Source organism: Bos mutus, chromosome 16, assembly GCF_027580195.1.
Source record: "Bos mutus isolate GX-2022 chromosome 16, NWIPB_WYAK_1.1, whole genome shotgun sequence".
Classification (NCBI taxonomy): domain Eukaryota; kingdom Metazoa; phylum Chordata; class Mammalia; order Artiodactyla; family Bovidae; genus Bos; species Bos mutus.
In genome coordinates this window covers 18,351,277-18,368,079 of record NC_091632.1, presented here as the reverse complement: position 1 = coordinate 18,368,079, position 16,803 = coordinate 18,351,277, and positions in this window count along the sequence as shown.

Below are 16,803 nucleotides of genomic sequence, written 5' to 3'. Positions count from 1 at the left end.
AGGCAAACAATGGAAAACAAGAACCTTCAAGCTGAAAGCACACATTTTGAGTGATAAGGGTTTGAGTAGCAAAGAAAGATAGGGATAGGAGGGAATATCCTGCATCCAAATGTAAACTTTTTCTCATTGTGCTCTCATTATAATAAGATTTGCCTTACAGATAAGTTCTTCATCATGCATGAATGCCATGACATTTCTGATCTAGGCTAAATGGGGACAGAAATTCCTCCTTCACTTGGGAAAATGGAGCTGGGATGAAAATCAGGAAAGTCAACCCCCAAACTTTGCCATTGAATGTTCCACCCCTTCATTTGTACATCCCTTATAAGCAGCTTGCCAAAGAGGCCTAGTGATGCAGCTCTTCACCTGTCTGCCCACTCTCCCTCAGAGAGTGGGTATCCTTGCTTAAATAAACTTTTAATTTACTCTCTTGGGCTTCCTTGGTGGCTCGGATGGTTAAAAAATCTGCATACCTATGCAGGAGACATAGATTCATCAGGGATCAAGAAGATCCCCTGGAGAAGGAAATGGCAACCCACTCCAGTATTCTTATCTGGAGAATTCCATGGAAAAAGGAGGCTGGCTGGCTATAGTCCATGATGTCTCAAAGAGTCAGACATGACTGAATAACTAACACTTTTCATAGTTTAATTTCTTAAATCTCTCTGCCTCATCTCTGAATTCTTTCATGACAAAGAAGGAACCTCAAAATCACTGGCAACAGTTGGACTCAACATATGTCCATTTTTATACTCCTGTTTTTTTTTTTTTTATAAACTTCAATTCAGTTCAGTCGCTCAGTCGTGTCTGACTCTTTGCAGTCCCATGAACTGCAGCATGCCAGGCCTCCCTGTCCATCACCAACTCCCGGAGTTCACCCAGACCCATGTCCATTGAGTCGGTGATGCCACCCAACCATTTCATCCTGTGTCATTCCCTTCTCCTCCTGCCTTCAGTCTTTCCCAGCATCAGGGTATTTTCAAATGAGTCAGCTCTTCACATCAGGTAGCCAAAGTATTGGAATTTCAGCTTCAACATCAGTCTTTCCAAAGAACACTCAGGACTGATCTCCTTTAGGATGGACTGGTTGGATCTCCTTGCAGTTCAAGGGACTCTCAAGAGTCTTCTCCAACACCACAGTTAAAAAGCATCAATTCTTTGGCACTCACCTTTCTTTATAGTCCAACTCTCACATCCATACATGACTATTGGAAAAACCATAGCCTTGACTAGATGGACCTTTGTTGGCAAAGTAATGTCTCTACTTTTTAATATGCTGTCTAGGTTGGTCATAGCTTTTCTTCCAAAGAGTGTCTTTTAATTTCATGGCTTCAGTCACCATCTGCAGTGATTTTGGAGTTCCCCAAAATAAAGTCAGCCACTGTTTCCACTGTTTCCCCATCTGTTTGCCATGAAGTGATGGGACCAGATGCCATGATCTTCGTTTTCTGAATGTTGAGCTTTAAGCCAACATTTTCACTCTCCTCTTTCACTTTCATAGAGAGGCTCTTTAGTTCTTCTTCACTTTCTGCCATAAGGGTGGTGTCATCTGGATATCTGAGGTTATTGATATTTCTCCTGGCAATCTTGATTCCAGCTTGTGCTTCTTCCAGCCCAGCATTTCTCATGATGTACTCTGCATAGAAGTTAAATAAGCAGGGTGACAATATACAGCCTGATGTACTCCTTTTCCTATTTGGAACCAGTCTGTTGTTCCATGTACAGTTCTAACTGTTGCTTCCTGACCTGCATATAGGTTTCTCAAGAGGCAGGTCAGGTGGTCTGGTATTCCCATCTCTTTCAGAATGTTCCACAGTTTATTGTGATCCATAGACTTAAATACTTTTAAAGGGATATTAAACATCATGTTTCATCTGTCAAGTCTAACAGCTTCTTGTTGCTTTTGAAATAAAGTTTAAACTCTTTAAAATGGCCTGCAAGGCCCTACCCACCTCTCCAACTTCCTCAGGCAACTCTTTCTTCCTCACTACGATCCAGTCACACAGGGCTATGTGTGTCATAATCGTGTCCTACTTTTCACTGCCCAAAGGCTTTTGCATTTGATGTTATCTTTACCCAGGGTGGTTTTCCTCCATAGGGCTGGATTTTTCATACTCTTAGCAATCAGCTCAGATAGTGTTTCCTCCAGTTACTCTCTTGATTATACATTCTTGTTTATTTTTTCCATTGTACTTTTTATAATCTAATTTTAAAAACATACTTACTTGCTTATTATCGCCTTTCCTCTCTCTAGTATGCTCATCAGTGAGACAATTCTTACCTCTTCAGTTTACTGCTGTATCTTTAATACCTAGTACAGTACTTAGTACATGTACCTAATATATGGTCTGTGCTCAAAATATTTCTTGAACAAATAAATAGGAATATGGAATTTATAATGCTGAAGAGCTTCTATTTAAAAACTGTGGACTATATAAGAAATGTGGACTAGATGAAATCATTTAAAATACTTATTCATTTTTTAAAGTGCCCACAATAAACAAAATGATAAAGAAAAATTACACTAAGGAAATATATTTAGCAAATAACTATAATGTTTACTAAATAACACTTGCAAATGAATTTAAAAAATCAAATATATCAGTAGGTAAACAGGAAAAAAGCTATAATGAATTAATTCAATATAGAATTGCTTAATAATGATAAGAAAAAAATAGTTTGCCCTAAGAAGCAAAAAATTGCAAATAAAATCAAAAGATCATTTGCTCAAAAAATTAATAATTTGGTGATGGACAGGGAGGCCTGGCGTGCTGTGATTCATGGGGTTGCAAAGAGTCGGACATGACTGAGCAACTGAACTGAACTGAACTGAATAAAATAATGAAACACTATTAATAGTGTTTGCATATTGAATTATTACTATACATGCCAATAACCGTTCATCTATTTACATCTTTGCATCTATAAATATAATGGAATAGTCACTGTTAGAAATGTTCAAAGAATAGCAAGGAGACTACTACGTCTGGTAGAAAGGCAGTTAAGGAGATTTTGGGAAATTAGATTTGAGAGATTTGGGGATCTGGTAGTTAGTAGACACTAAATAATATATATTTACAATGACTATCTCTTAGCTATGGGACTAAAGGTAATCTTAATTTTCATCTTTTTGCTAGAAGTTTTAACAAATTAATTAATTAATTTGGCTACACCAGGTCTTGTTGTGGCACACAGGAGCTTTAGTTACAACATGTGAACTCTAGTTGAGTCATGTGGAATCTAGTTCTCTGATCTGGGATGGAACTTGGGCCTCTGTATTGGGCACTCAGAGTCTTAGCCACTGGACCACCAGGGAAGGTGAAGAAAGTGTTAGTCACTGTCATACCCACTCTTTGCTACCCCATGCTATAGCCTCCCAGGTTCCTCTGTCCATGGAATTTTCCAGGGAAGAATAATGGAGTGGGTAGCCATTCCCTTCTCAAGGGGATCTTCCTGACCCATGGATGGAACCCAGGTCTCCTGCATTATAGGCAGATTCTTGACCATCTGAGCCACCAGAGAAAGACCACCAAAGCAGTGCCTTGCTAATCTTTATTTCTATATTTTCTAAACAAACACTCATTATTTTATAATAAAAGATATGTATTTTAATAAAAATATTTTATTATGTATTTCTTATTTACATATCCTAATTTGATGTGGTCTAAAATATTTAAAATTTCTTTATGTCAAATGCCATCATTATTTCCAATATAGTGTAATGAAAGGAGCATTTAATTTGAGAGATTGATCTTAAAACCTTAGGCCTTATCTTTGTTAGTTTCCTCATCTACTTGTAAGTTGGTAATGAGGATAAGTAAGACGTATAAACTCCTTTGAACTATGAGAAGGGGGACACAGAAAGGCTTCTATGCCCAGGAGTCCCACAGGGTCTTCCTTGGTTTCAAAATCAGCTTTAATAATTAGATGATCTTCGTTTCATCTTATAGTCCTTTCCTAAAGTTTGAATTTCCAAATCAATGGTATCAACATTTTTAAAGCTTTTTTTTTTTTTAGGTTGTTTTATTTTTTTTATTATTATTTTTATTTATTTATTTATTTTTATTATTATTTTTTATTTTTTAACTTTATAATATTGTATTGGTTTGCCATATATCAACATGAATCCACCACAGGTATACACGTGTTCCCCATTCTGAACCCTCCTCCCTCCTCCTCCCCTTACCATCCCTCTGGTCGTCCCAGTGCACCAGCCCCAAGGATCCAGTATCATGCATTGAACCTGGACTGGAGACTCGTTTCATATATGATATTATACATGTTTCAAAGCCTTTCTCCCAAATCATCCCACCCTCTCCCTCTCCCACAGAGTCCAAAAGACTGTTCTATACATCAGTGTCTCTTTTGCTGTCTCGTATACAGGGTTATTGTTACCATCTTTCTAAATTCCATATATATGCGTTAGTATACTCAGTGAACTCCAGGAGTTGGTGATGGACAGGGAGGCCTGGTGTGCTGTGATTCATGGGGTCCCAAAGAGTCGGACACAACTGAGCGACTGATCTGATCTGATCTGATACTGTGTTGGTGTTTTTCTTTCTGGCTTACTTCACTCTGTATAATAGGCTCCACTTTCATCCATCTCATTAGAACTGATTCAAATGTATTCTTTTCAATGGCTGAGTAATACTCCATTGTGTATATGTACCACAGCTTTCTTATCCATTCATCTGCTGAGGGACATCTAGGTTGCTTCCATGTCCTGGCGATTAGAAACAGTGCTCACGATGAACATTGGGGGTACACGTGTCTCTTTCAATTCTAGTTTCCTCAGTGTGTATGCCCAGCAGTGGGATTGCTGGGTCATGAGGCAGTTCTATTTCCAGTTTTTTAAGGAATCTCCACACTGTTCTCCATAGTGGCTGTACTAGTTTGCATTCCCACCACCAGTGTAAGAGGGTTCCCTTTTCTCCACACCCTCTCCAGCATTTATTGCTTGTAGACTTTTGGATCGCAGCCATTCTGACTGGCGTGAAATGGTACCGCATAGTGGTTTTGATTTGCATTTCTCTGATAATGAGTGATGTTGAGCATCTTTTCATGTATTTGTTAGCCATCTGTATGTCTTCTTTGGAGAAATGTCTGTTTACTTCTCTGGCCCATTTTTTGATTGGGTCATTTATTTTTCTGGAATTGAGCTGTAGGAGTTGCTTGTATATTTTTGAGATTAGTTGTTTGTCAATTGCTTCATTTGCTATTATTTTCTCCCATTCTGAAGGCTGTCTTTTCACCTTGCTTATAGTTTCCTTTGTTGTGCAGAAGCTTTTAAGTTTAATTAGGTCCCATTTGTTTATTTTTGCTTTTATTTCCAATATTCTGGGAGGTGGGTCATAGAGGATCCTGCTGTGATGTATGTCGGAGAGTGTTTTGCCTATGTTCTCCTCTAGGAGTTTTATAGTTTCTGGTCTTACAAATAGATCTTTAATCCATTTTGAGTTTATTTTTGTGTATGGTGTTAGAAAGTGCTCTAGTTTCATTCTTTTACAAGTGGTTGACCAGTTTTCCCAGCACCACTTGTAGCTTTTTTTTTAGTGCAATAGTTATGGCTGACACTGCTGGAGGCCTCTCCTGCCAGGAACTGCTCTGACCCTTTGTACAGGTCTACAGATTAATGATGCAAGTTCAATCCCTGGATCAGGAAGATCCGCTGGGGGAGGATATGGCAACCCCCTCCAGTATTCTTGCCTGGAGAATCCCCATGGACAGAGGAGCCTAGCGGGCTAAAATCACGTATCTTATAAACTGCAGGAGTCCATAGGCAAACAATGGAAAACAAGAACCTTCAAGCTGAAAGCACACATTTTGAGTGATAAGGGTTTGAGTAGCAAAGAAAGATAGGGATAGGAGGGAATATCCTGCATCCAAATGTAAACTTTTTCTCATTGTGCTCTCATTATAATAAGATTTGCCTTACAGATAAGTTCTCCATCATGCATGAATGCCATGACATTTCTGATCTAGGCTAAATGGGGACAGAAATTCCTCCTTCACTTGGGAAAATGGAGCTGGGATGAAAATCAGGAAAGTCAACCCCCAAACTTTGCCATTGAATGTTCCACCCCTTCATTTGTACATCCCTTATAAGCAGCTTGCCAAAGAGGCCTAGTGATGCAGCTCTTCACCTGTCTGCCCACTCTCCTCAGAGAGTGGGTATCCTTGCTTAAATAAACTTTTAATTTACTCTCTTGGGCTTCCTTGGTGGCTCGGATGGTTAAAAAATCTGCATACCTATGCAGGAGACATAGATTCATCAGGGATCAAGAAGATCCCCTGGAGAAGGAAATGGCAACCCACTCCAGTATTCTTATCTGGAGAATTCCATGGAAAAAGGAGGCTGGCTGGCTATAGTCCATGATGTCTCAAAGAGTCAGACATGACTGAATAACTAACACTTTTCATAGTTTAATTTCTTAAATCTCTCTGCCTCATCTCTGAATTCTTTCATGACAAAGAAGGAACCTCAAAATCACTGGCAACAGTTGGACTCAACATATGTCCATTTTTATACTCCTGTTTTTTTTTTTTTTTATAAACTTCAATTCAGTTCAGTCGCTCAGTCGTGTCTGACTCTTTGCAGTCCCATGAACTGCAGCATGCCAGGCCTCCCTGTCCATCACCAACTCCCGGAGTTCACCCAGACCCATGTCCATTGAGTCGGTGATGCCACCCAACCATTTCATCCTGTGTCATTCCCTTCTCCTCCTGCCTTCAATCTTTCCCAGCATCAGGGTATTTTCAAATGAGTCAGCTCTTCACATCAGGTAGCCAAAGTATTGGAATTTCAGCTTCAACATCAGTCTTTCCAAAGAACACTCAGGACTGATCTCCTTTAGGATGGACTGGTTGGATCTCCTTGCAGTTCAAGGGACTCTCAAGAGTCTTCTCCAACACCACAGTTAAAAAGCATCAATTCTTTGGCACTCACCTTTCTTTATAGTCCAACTCTCACATCCATACATGACTATTGGAAAAACCATAGCCTTGACTAGATGGACCTTTGTTGGCAAAGTAATGTCTCTACTTTTTAATATGCTGTCTAGGTTGGTCATAGCTTTTCTTCCAAAGAGTGTCTTTTAATTTCGTGGCTTCAGTCACCATCTGCAGTGATTTTGGAGTTCCCCAAAATAAAGTCAGCCACTGTTTCCACTGTTTCCCCATCTGTTTGCCATGAAGTGATGGGACCAGATGCCATGATCTTCGTTTTCTGAATGTTGAGCTTTAAGCCAACATTTTCACTCTCCTCTTTCACTTTCATCGAGAGGCTCTTTAGTTCTTCTTCACTTTCTGCCATAAGGGTGGTGTCATCTGGATATCTGAGGTTATTGATATTTCTCCTGGCAATCTTGATTCCAGCTTGTGCTTCTTCCAGCCCAGCATTTCTCATGATGTACTCTGCATAGAAGTTAAATAAGCAGGGTGACAATATACAGCCTGATGTACTCCTTTTCCTATTTGGAACCAGTCTGTTGTTCCATGTCCAGTTCTAACTGTTGCTTCCTGACCTGCATATAGGTTTCTCAAGAGGCAGGTCAGGTGGTCTGGTATTCCCATCTCTTTCAGAATGTTCCACAGTTTATTGTGATCCATAGACTTAAATACTCTTAAAAGGGATATTAAACATCATGTTTCATCTGTCAAGTCTAACAGCTTCTTGTTGCTTTTGAAATAAAGTTTAAACTCTTTAAAATGGCCTGCAAGGCCCTACCCACCTCTCCAACTTCCTCAGGCAACTCTTTCTTCCTCACTACGATCCAGTCACACAGGGCTATGTGTGTCATAATCGTGTCCTACTTTTCACTGCCCAAAGGCTTTTGCATTTGATGTTATCTTTACCCAGGGTGGTTTTCCTCCATAGGGCTGGATTTTTCATACTCTTAGCAATCAGCTCAGATAGTGTTTCCTCCAGTTACTCTCTTGATTATACATTCTTGTTTATTTTTTCCATTGTACTTTTTATAATCTAATTTTAAAAACATACTTACTTGCTTATTATCGCCTTTCCTCTCTCTAGTATGCTCATCAGTGAGACAATTCTTACCTCTTCAGTTTACTGCTGTATCTTTAATACCTAGTACAGTACTTAGTACATGTACCTAATATATGGTCTGTGCTCAAAATATTTCTTGAACAAATAAATAGGAATATGGAATTTATAATGCTGAAGAGCTTCTATTTAAAAACTGTGGACTATATAAGAAATGTGGACTAGATGAAATCATTTAAAATACTTATTCATTTTTTAAAGTGCCCACAATAAACAAAATGATAAAGAAAAATTACACTAAGGAAATATATTTAGCAAATAACTATAATGTTTACTAAATAACACTTGCAAATGAATTTAAAAAATCAAATATATCAGTAGGTAAACAGGAAAAAGCTATAATGAATTAATTCAATATAGAATTGCTTAATAATGATAAGAAAAAAATAGTTTGCCCTAAGAAGCAAAAATTGCAAATAAAATCAAAAGATCATTTGCTCAAAAAAATTAATAATTTGGTGATGGACAGGGAGGCCTGGCATGCTGTGATTCATGGGGTTGCAAAGAGTCGGACATGACTGAGCAACTGAACTGAACTGAACTGAATAAAATAATGAAACACTATTAATAGTGTTTGCATATTGAATTATTACTATACATGCCAATAACCGTTCATCTATTTACATCTTTGCATCTATAAATATAATGGAATAGTCACTGTTAGAAATGTTCAAAGAATAGCAAGGAGACTACTACGTCTGGTAGAAAGGCAGTTAAGGAGATTTTGGGAAATTAGATTTGAGAGATTTGGGGATCTGGTAGTTAGTAGACACTAAATAATATATATTTACAATGACTATCTCTTAGCTATGGGACTAAAGGTAATCTTAATTTTCATCTTTTTGCTAGAAGTTTTAACAAATTAATTAATTAATTTGGCTACACCAGGTCTTGTTGTGGCACACAGGAGCTTTAGTTACAACATGTGAACTCTAGTTGAGTCATGTGGAATCTAGTTCTCTGATCTGGGATGGAACTTGGGCCTCTGTATTGGGCACTCAGAGTCTTAGCCACTGGACCACCAGGGAAGGTGAAGAAAGTGTTAGTCGCTGTCATACCCCACTCTTTGCTACCCCATGCTATAGCCTCCCAGGTTCCTCTGTCCATGGAATTTTCCAGGGAAGAATAATGGAGTGGGTAGCCATTCCCTTCTCAAGGGGATCTTCCTGACCCATGGATGGAACCCAGGTCTCCTGCATTATAGGCAGATTCTTGACCATCTGAGCCACCAGAGAAAGACCACCAAAGCAGTGCCTTGCTAATCTTTATTTCTATATTTTCTAAACAAACACTCATTATTTTTATAATAAAAGATATGTATTTTAATAAAAATATTTTATTATGTATTTCTTATTTACATATCCTAATTTGATGTGGTCTAAAATATTTAAAATTTCTTTATGTCAAATGCCATCATTATTTCCAATATAGTGTAATGAAAGGAGCATTTAATTTGAGAGATTGATCTTAAAACCTTAGGCCTTATCTTTGTTAGTTTCCTCATCTACTTGTAAGTTGGTAATGAGGATAAGTAAGACGTATAAACTCCTTTGAACTATGAGAAGACATCTAAATCCAGGACATTTAGACTTCCTGAAATCCCTTTCTTCAAGTGAAATCTGATCATTGCTCTGCTCTGCCATTGAGATATTTCATGTCTTTGCATTTTCATTTTCATCTAATTTTATACTTTGAACTATTCTCAGATTGCTGGTTGTTGTTAAGATGTTCATCTGCCACAAAGATGATCACATTGCTGATATGACATTCAACTCCAAAACACATCTCCTTTTTGTGGTTTAAACTGATTCCATTTTGGTATTTGAATAGTTGCAAATACTGTTTTTAAATTTGCATTCTTCACTTGGCATTTAAGTAAAAGCTTACTCACTTGGCGTTTAAGTAATCAGCTGTTTTCACTTATAAGTGGTGTGTGTAATTGATTTTAGAAGCAAATGGGAAAAAATCTATTTAAAGAAGGTACCCCACTCCCAACTTCCTTACCAATTTTTTATTAAAAAAGAAATTAGAAACACCAAACAAAAATTTGAAGTGACTTAATGGATGTGTTATTCACTAGGCTATTTGTTGTTTGTTTCCAAATGTTGTCTTTGACCTGGAGGAGGGCATGGCAACTCACTCCAGTATTCTTGCTTGAGAATTCCATGGACAGGAGAGCTTGGCAGGCTACAGTCCATAGGGTCGCCACGAGTCAGACACGACTGAAGCAACTTAGCACGTAGCACGCAATCCTAAATACGTTAAGATAAATCATCTATTTTACAGTCACTGAATGAAATATTTGTTCTTTTTTTGTTGCTGAATGTATTTTCACAAAATACTAGGTGCCTTCTGTGGGTAGGAGATGCAAAGCTTTATAATCAAACCAAATTCAGAGCTTGATTTTGAAGCAAGCAAATCAATGGCTTGCTTTTGTGAGTAAACATGCCAATGAGGGTAATTGTAAATTTCTGGCTCAAGGTAATTATTCAGTATATATTTGGAAATGACATACTGTGCATGACTTTCGTTCTTCTGTTCCCTTGGAATCATGTTCACTCAGTCATCTATTGGCATTATAGTTATTCACAGTCATCACTGATTACCAAAAGTAAGGGCCTTGCTTATATTATTGAGGGGAAGGCAGAAGATAAAACAGGAAAAGAAACAAATGTATTTACAAATTGAATTAAGTTATATGAAGGCATTAAACAGGTTCAGTAATTGAAAAGTATATGTTGATCAAAGAGGGTCTGTTAATGCAGAACATAACATACCTTTTATCTTTGGTGGATTGTGTTACGAAAAGTGAACCACTGAAACACACCATATATATATGGTGGTTTTAATACAATATTTTTGAGCTTTCAATAAGATATGTAGCAAGAAGATGAAAAAAGCTAAGATGGTCACTCATTCTTTAGTACTGTTTAATAGAAAAATAGAATACTTTAAACATTGCTAGCATGGAGTCATCACTCTTCTCTAGGCCAATAATTTTGTTTGTTTGTTTTCTGGCTGTGCTGCCTGATATGTGGGATCCTAATTCCCTGACTAGGGGTTGAACCCGTGCCCCTTGCAGTAGAAACAGTCTTAAACCACTGTACTACCAGGGAATTCCTGAAAATATTCAGTATTAAATGTTCGTGTTCCAACAATTTAAAACAAGTTGAAAAAAAAATGAGTCAAGATTTCAGTGCTTTCACAGTGCTTGGTTATTCATTCTTTCCATTATAGCATCTATTGAATATTTGAGGTGAGGCATAATGTAGAGTGTAATTTAATCTTCACCAACAGTTGCTACCTATATATATATTTAATATTTATTTAGCTGCCTGGGTTCTTAGCATGGGCTTTTCTCATGGCATGTGGGATCTTAGTTCCCAGATCTGGGATCAAACCTGCATCACCTAGACGGGAAGGAGGAGTCTTAGCCACCAGACCACCAGGGAAATCCCCCAATGTATATTTTGAAGTCTGTTCTATGTATAATAACACTGGGCCTCAGAGAGGACCAAGGTAGTAAATTACTAATCTGAGATTTAATTATTTACATATCTGTTTTTCCAACTATACAAAATAAGCTACATAGCAGTAGGACCCTATATGTTTAGGAGTCTGCATTCTGGACTTAGGTTCCTGATAATTTCTGCTTTTTCAATCTCTGAAAAAGGACTGAAGTTTTCTCTTAGTTTTCTTATCTGTAAGTAGGGATAAAATATGATAATGCACAAGAGACACCAAGAATAGTGCCTAGCAATGAGACAGGCTGGAACCTTCTTGTCTGACCTCTTATCAGTTTTTATTCATTAAGGAAGGCAAGAACCCTGGTCAGTAATAGCAACAAAGTCAACACTGTAAATCTTAGATATTTTCATATATATGTGTATTCTAATGTTATTAATGCTTATTAGAGACAAAACCTATTAGTTCTGAGTGAGGCAGTCTACACATGTGTTCTAACATTCTTAAATGTTCAGTATCTTTCTGCCTTCATGGGACTGTGTGGTGGGTTTAACTGCTCTAAAAAGTGGCTTCTTTACTTTGATTTAGGGTCTCCCAGGGCTTTGAGAAAATTCATATCATATTGATTTAAAGATAAGCTTCCCAAAGGAAATCTCTCTCTGTATTAAACACCCAAGTGTGTATAACACTCACTATTGGTAACATAAAATATGGGTAAATATCAAGTTTCTTTTCTTAACTAAGTGGTAAGAATGTCGTTTTCTCATGCAGACACTAATCTTAATTGATTTTTGAGTACACAACAACCAAGTTCTCCAAGATTGGGGCATCTAAGACCTCAGAAGAAGTTGGTGCCAGGAGCTTAAAAATATTATCTTCACAGCAAATCAACTTTGGGGTAAGACCACATGAAAAATAAACAAAACAATACACAATGCATATGAATTTTTCTGATTTCTTTAACAATATTAATATTTTAATTTCTGTGCTTTAGAAATTAGTTTGAGTAATAAGTTCAAAAACGATTTAAGATTGAGGAGTGAGAAATGTAGTGGTCACTTTTTTTTTTTTTTAATTCCTTATTCAGGAACTAAGCATCCAATCCAAGCATGCTGTTTCATAAAGCTACAAAAGTGGGTGAGAAAAGAAATCAAGATGGTGCTGAGCAATTTTATCATAGGTGCTAGAAAAATTAATTCACTCCATGACCTACTAAGGGCATTCAGTAGAAGTAAAGAATACACATATGTTGGAAAACCGAGAGAGTATCATTGACATAGGGAGAAGGCAATGGCACCCCACACCAGTACTCTTGCCTGGAAAATCCCATGGACAGAGGAGCTTGGTTGGCTGCAGTCCGTGGGGTTGCTAGAGTCGGACATGACTGAGCGACTTCACTTTCACTTTTTACTTTCATGCTTGGAAAAGGAAATGGCAACCCACTCCAGTGTTCTTGCCTGGAGAAACCCAGGGATGGGAAGCCTGGTGGGCTGCCGTCTATAGGGTCGCACAGAGTCAGACACAACTGAAGCGACTTAGCAGCAGCAGCAGCAGCAGCAGCAGCAGCATTGACATATATACATGTGTATGTGTGTGTGTGTGTGTGTGTGTTAGTCGCTCTATGTGTAAAGTAGATACTTAGTGGGAAGCTGCTGTATAACACAGGGAGCTCAGCCCGGTGCTCTGTGATGACCTAGAGCGATGGGATGGGGCAGCGACGGGAGAGAGGTCCAAGAGGGAGGGGATATATGTATACATATAGCTGATTCACATTTACAGCAGAAACTAACTCAACATTGTAAAGCAATTATCTTCCAGTTAAAAATATATATATGTTGAGATGAGGAAGACTACAAAATTTAGTTATCCTCACACAGAGACACATCTGTTCCAAGTGTGGTAAGTTTATTGAACCAAGTAAGTGCTCAATACATCTTTATTTAAGAAAGAAGGAAAACGGAAGGGGGAAAATATCGACCACTAGAGATGTCTCCTATTACTGCAGAATTTCAAGAGCATGGCTACATCTCTGCATAACAACAGTTAACTTTTACGTAGGTTTTCAGTTTAACTTATTGGGCTTCCCAGGTGGCTCAGTGGTAATCCACCTGCTGATGCAGGAAACTCAGGAGACTCACTGGATTGGGAAGATCTTGTGGAGAAGGAAATGGAAACCCACTCCAGCATTCTTGCCTGGGAAATCCCATGGACAGAGGAGCCTTGAAGGCTACAGTCCATAGTGTCACAAAGAGTTGGACACAACTGAGTGAGCACACACACATAATCTGATTCTATTATAAGCTTCTTTATGTTGCTGTTGTTTAGTTACTAAGTTGTGTCCAACTCTTCTTCAGCCTCATGGATTATAGCCCACCGGGCTCCTCTGTCTATGGGATTTTCCAGGCAAGAATATTGGAGTGGGTTGCCATTTCCTTCTCCAGGGGATTTTTCCCAACCCAGGGATCAAACCCATGTCTCCTGCACTGGCAGGCAAATTCTCTACCACTTAGCCACCTGGGAGGCCCAAGCTTCTTCAGAGTAAAACTCATTTAAGTTCCAAGATGCAAAACAATTCATAGAGATTCGTGTTGTTGTCATGTATCTTTTATAGACAAGGGCACTGCGGTGCAGAGACAGCACAAGGTCACACATAATATTAAGAGGCAGAACTGGGATTTGAACCAGGGCAATCTGATGTCAGTGCACGTGCTCTTCTCCAGTGTGATCAAATTGTGATTCTTGTTGTTGACTATAAAATAGACCTTGAGTCCTGGCAGATTTTTTTAAAGAAGTCTTTAAAGGTATATTTTTCAAACATCCTATTTAAACAGAAATATAAATTCTTTTAAGAAAGGAAAGAAATTTAACTAAGGATTTATTTAATAAAGTCCTACTGGAAAAGTTTTCTTGGTTTCGGGAGGGTTATATTATGCAGGTCCACACTGGAAAAATCACCCTAGTTAGCCTATGTATAAACTACATGATAAATGATTACTTTGGTTGTACTATCTTTGAAAATAAACTTATACTAGATGGTTTATGTTTGTCTTCTCACCAAGTCACAATTTATTCCTAGCTGTCTCACATGATCTGAAAATCATGACAGACAAAATCTAATAATAAAAGATTGTTTTTACCAAGAGAGAACACCTGGTCGCCATCAGATGCGTGGTATTCTGCAGTCTGTGCTGCTAAGTAGTGCTGAATCTTCCGTGATGCTTTTAATCTCCATGGACCCAAGTTTCCTCATATCTAACATGCTTTCTAAAGTTTATTTCAGCTTTAAAAATGCCTATGATGTTCTCTCTATAGAAGCAAATAATCAAATTAAAAATATTTGAAAATGTATGTAAATTAAGAAAAACCCTGACGCTTATCTATAATGTGAAATACCAAGATGTCTATTTATGAATTAGTGAAGTTGAAATTGCATTTCACTGGTGGCTCAGTGGTAAAGAATCTGCCTGCCAAGCAGGAGACTCAGGTTCCATCCCTGGGCTGGGAAGATCCCCTGGAGAAGGAAATGGCGACCCACTCCAGTATTCTTGCCTGGGAAATCCCATGGACAGAGGAGCCTGGTGGGCTACAGTCCATGGGGTTCCAAAAGAGCCGAACGTGAATTAGACCTAGACTGAGAAAGTTGAAATTTAGAAGAGAGCTAAATTTAAAGAACGCCTGAAACCAGTGATGATTATCACAAATGTAGACTTTAAGTAAGTATGATATAACTACTCTGATAGTAAGGAGGATCCAAGAAAGGGGGAAATGAAACCAAGTTGGGGCACAGAAGACTTTTTTCCCCCTTATTTCTTATAGGCAAGACTCCAGTCTCAATGACCTTTCCTGAGTTCTTAAGGGCAGCTTTGAACAATGGCTAATCAATGGAGGAGCAGTCGAGAATCCTCCTGAGGCAAAATTAAAAAGCTCAGAGAAAGTCATCAAGATTAGGAGATCTGACCACCTAACACCCTGCACACACCCTCTTCTTGTCAGCAACCCCGCCATTGGGAAATATTGTTATAAAATTCCTCATCAAATCCTACTGGCAAAGGAATAAAGCTACTCCTTTTTACACCTCAAAAAAAAAAAAAAAAAAAAAAGAAAGAAAGAAAGAAAGAAAAAAAGGAAAAGGGACTTCCTTGGTGTGGTGGTTAAGATTTTGTCTTCCTATATATGGGGTGTGGCTTGGATCCTTGGTTGAGGAGCTAAGGTCCCACATGCCACTGGGCATGGCCAAAATTTTTTTAAAAAGAATGGTCCACATTAAAAAAAATCTTTAAAAAACAAATAGGATTTGGAAGGAGGAACGTCAGAAACCCTTTTAATCAGTTCAGTTCAGTTCAGTGCTCAGTCGTGTCCGACTCTTTGCGACCCCACAGCACGACAGGCCTCCCTGTCCATCACCAACTCCCTGAGTTTATTCAGACTCAAACCCTTTTAATAGATGATGTTAAAAACATGACAAATAGGGCTTCTCTGCTGGTCCAGTGGTTATGAATATGCCTTGCAATGCAGGGGATGCTGGTTTGATCCCTAGTCCAGGAGGATTCCATGAGCCACAACTACTAAGCCCACCAGCTGCTACCACTGAAGCCGGCGTACCCTAGAGCTTGTACTCTGCAACAGGATAAGTCAGTGCAATGAGAAGCCTGCGCACGGCAACAGAGTAGTCCCTGCTTGCCGTGTTAGAGAAAGCCCAGGTACAGCAACGAAGACCCAGCACAGTCAAAAATAAAGAGGCAAATCTTTTTAAAAAAGACATGTTTTTTTTATACTTATCAGAGCCTTGACTTTTATTTTTATGTATGGATATTTTTCATTTTTATCAAACATAAGAACTCTATATCCACTGTTTACTATTTATTTTTTTGGCTTTGTCAGGTATTGCAGGCAGGCTCTCTAGTTGTGACACTCGGGCTCTGGACTGTGGGCTCTGTAGTTGCAGAGCGCAGACTGAGCTGTCTCATGGGACGTGAGTCTTAGTTCCCCGACCTAAGGATCAAACCCGCACCCCTGGCATTGCAAGGTGAATTCTTCAGCTCTGGCCCACAGGGAGTTCCCTATACCCAATTTAGCAGCACACTTTTCTCACTACTAAATGTGCCTTGGAGATAATTTCTTTTCAGTGCGTTCTATCACCTCCTTTTAAACAGCACGGTGTTCACTTGTATCTATCTGTCATTCATTCTTAGTTCCGTGTTTATAGACTTTATATTGTTTGCAGTCTTTAAATGGGCTTCCCTGATGGCTCAGCAGGTAAAGAATCTGCCTGC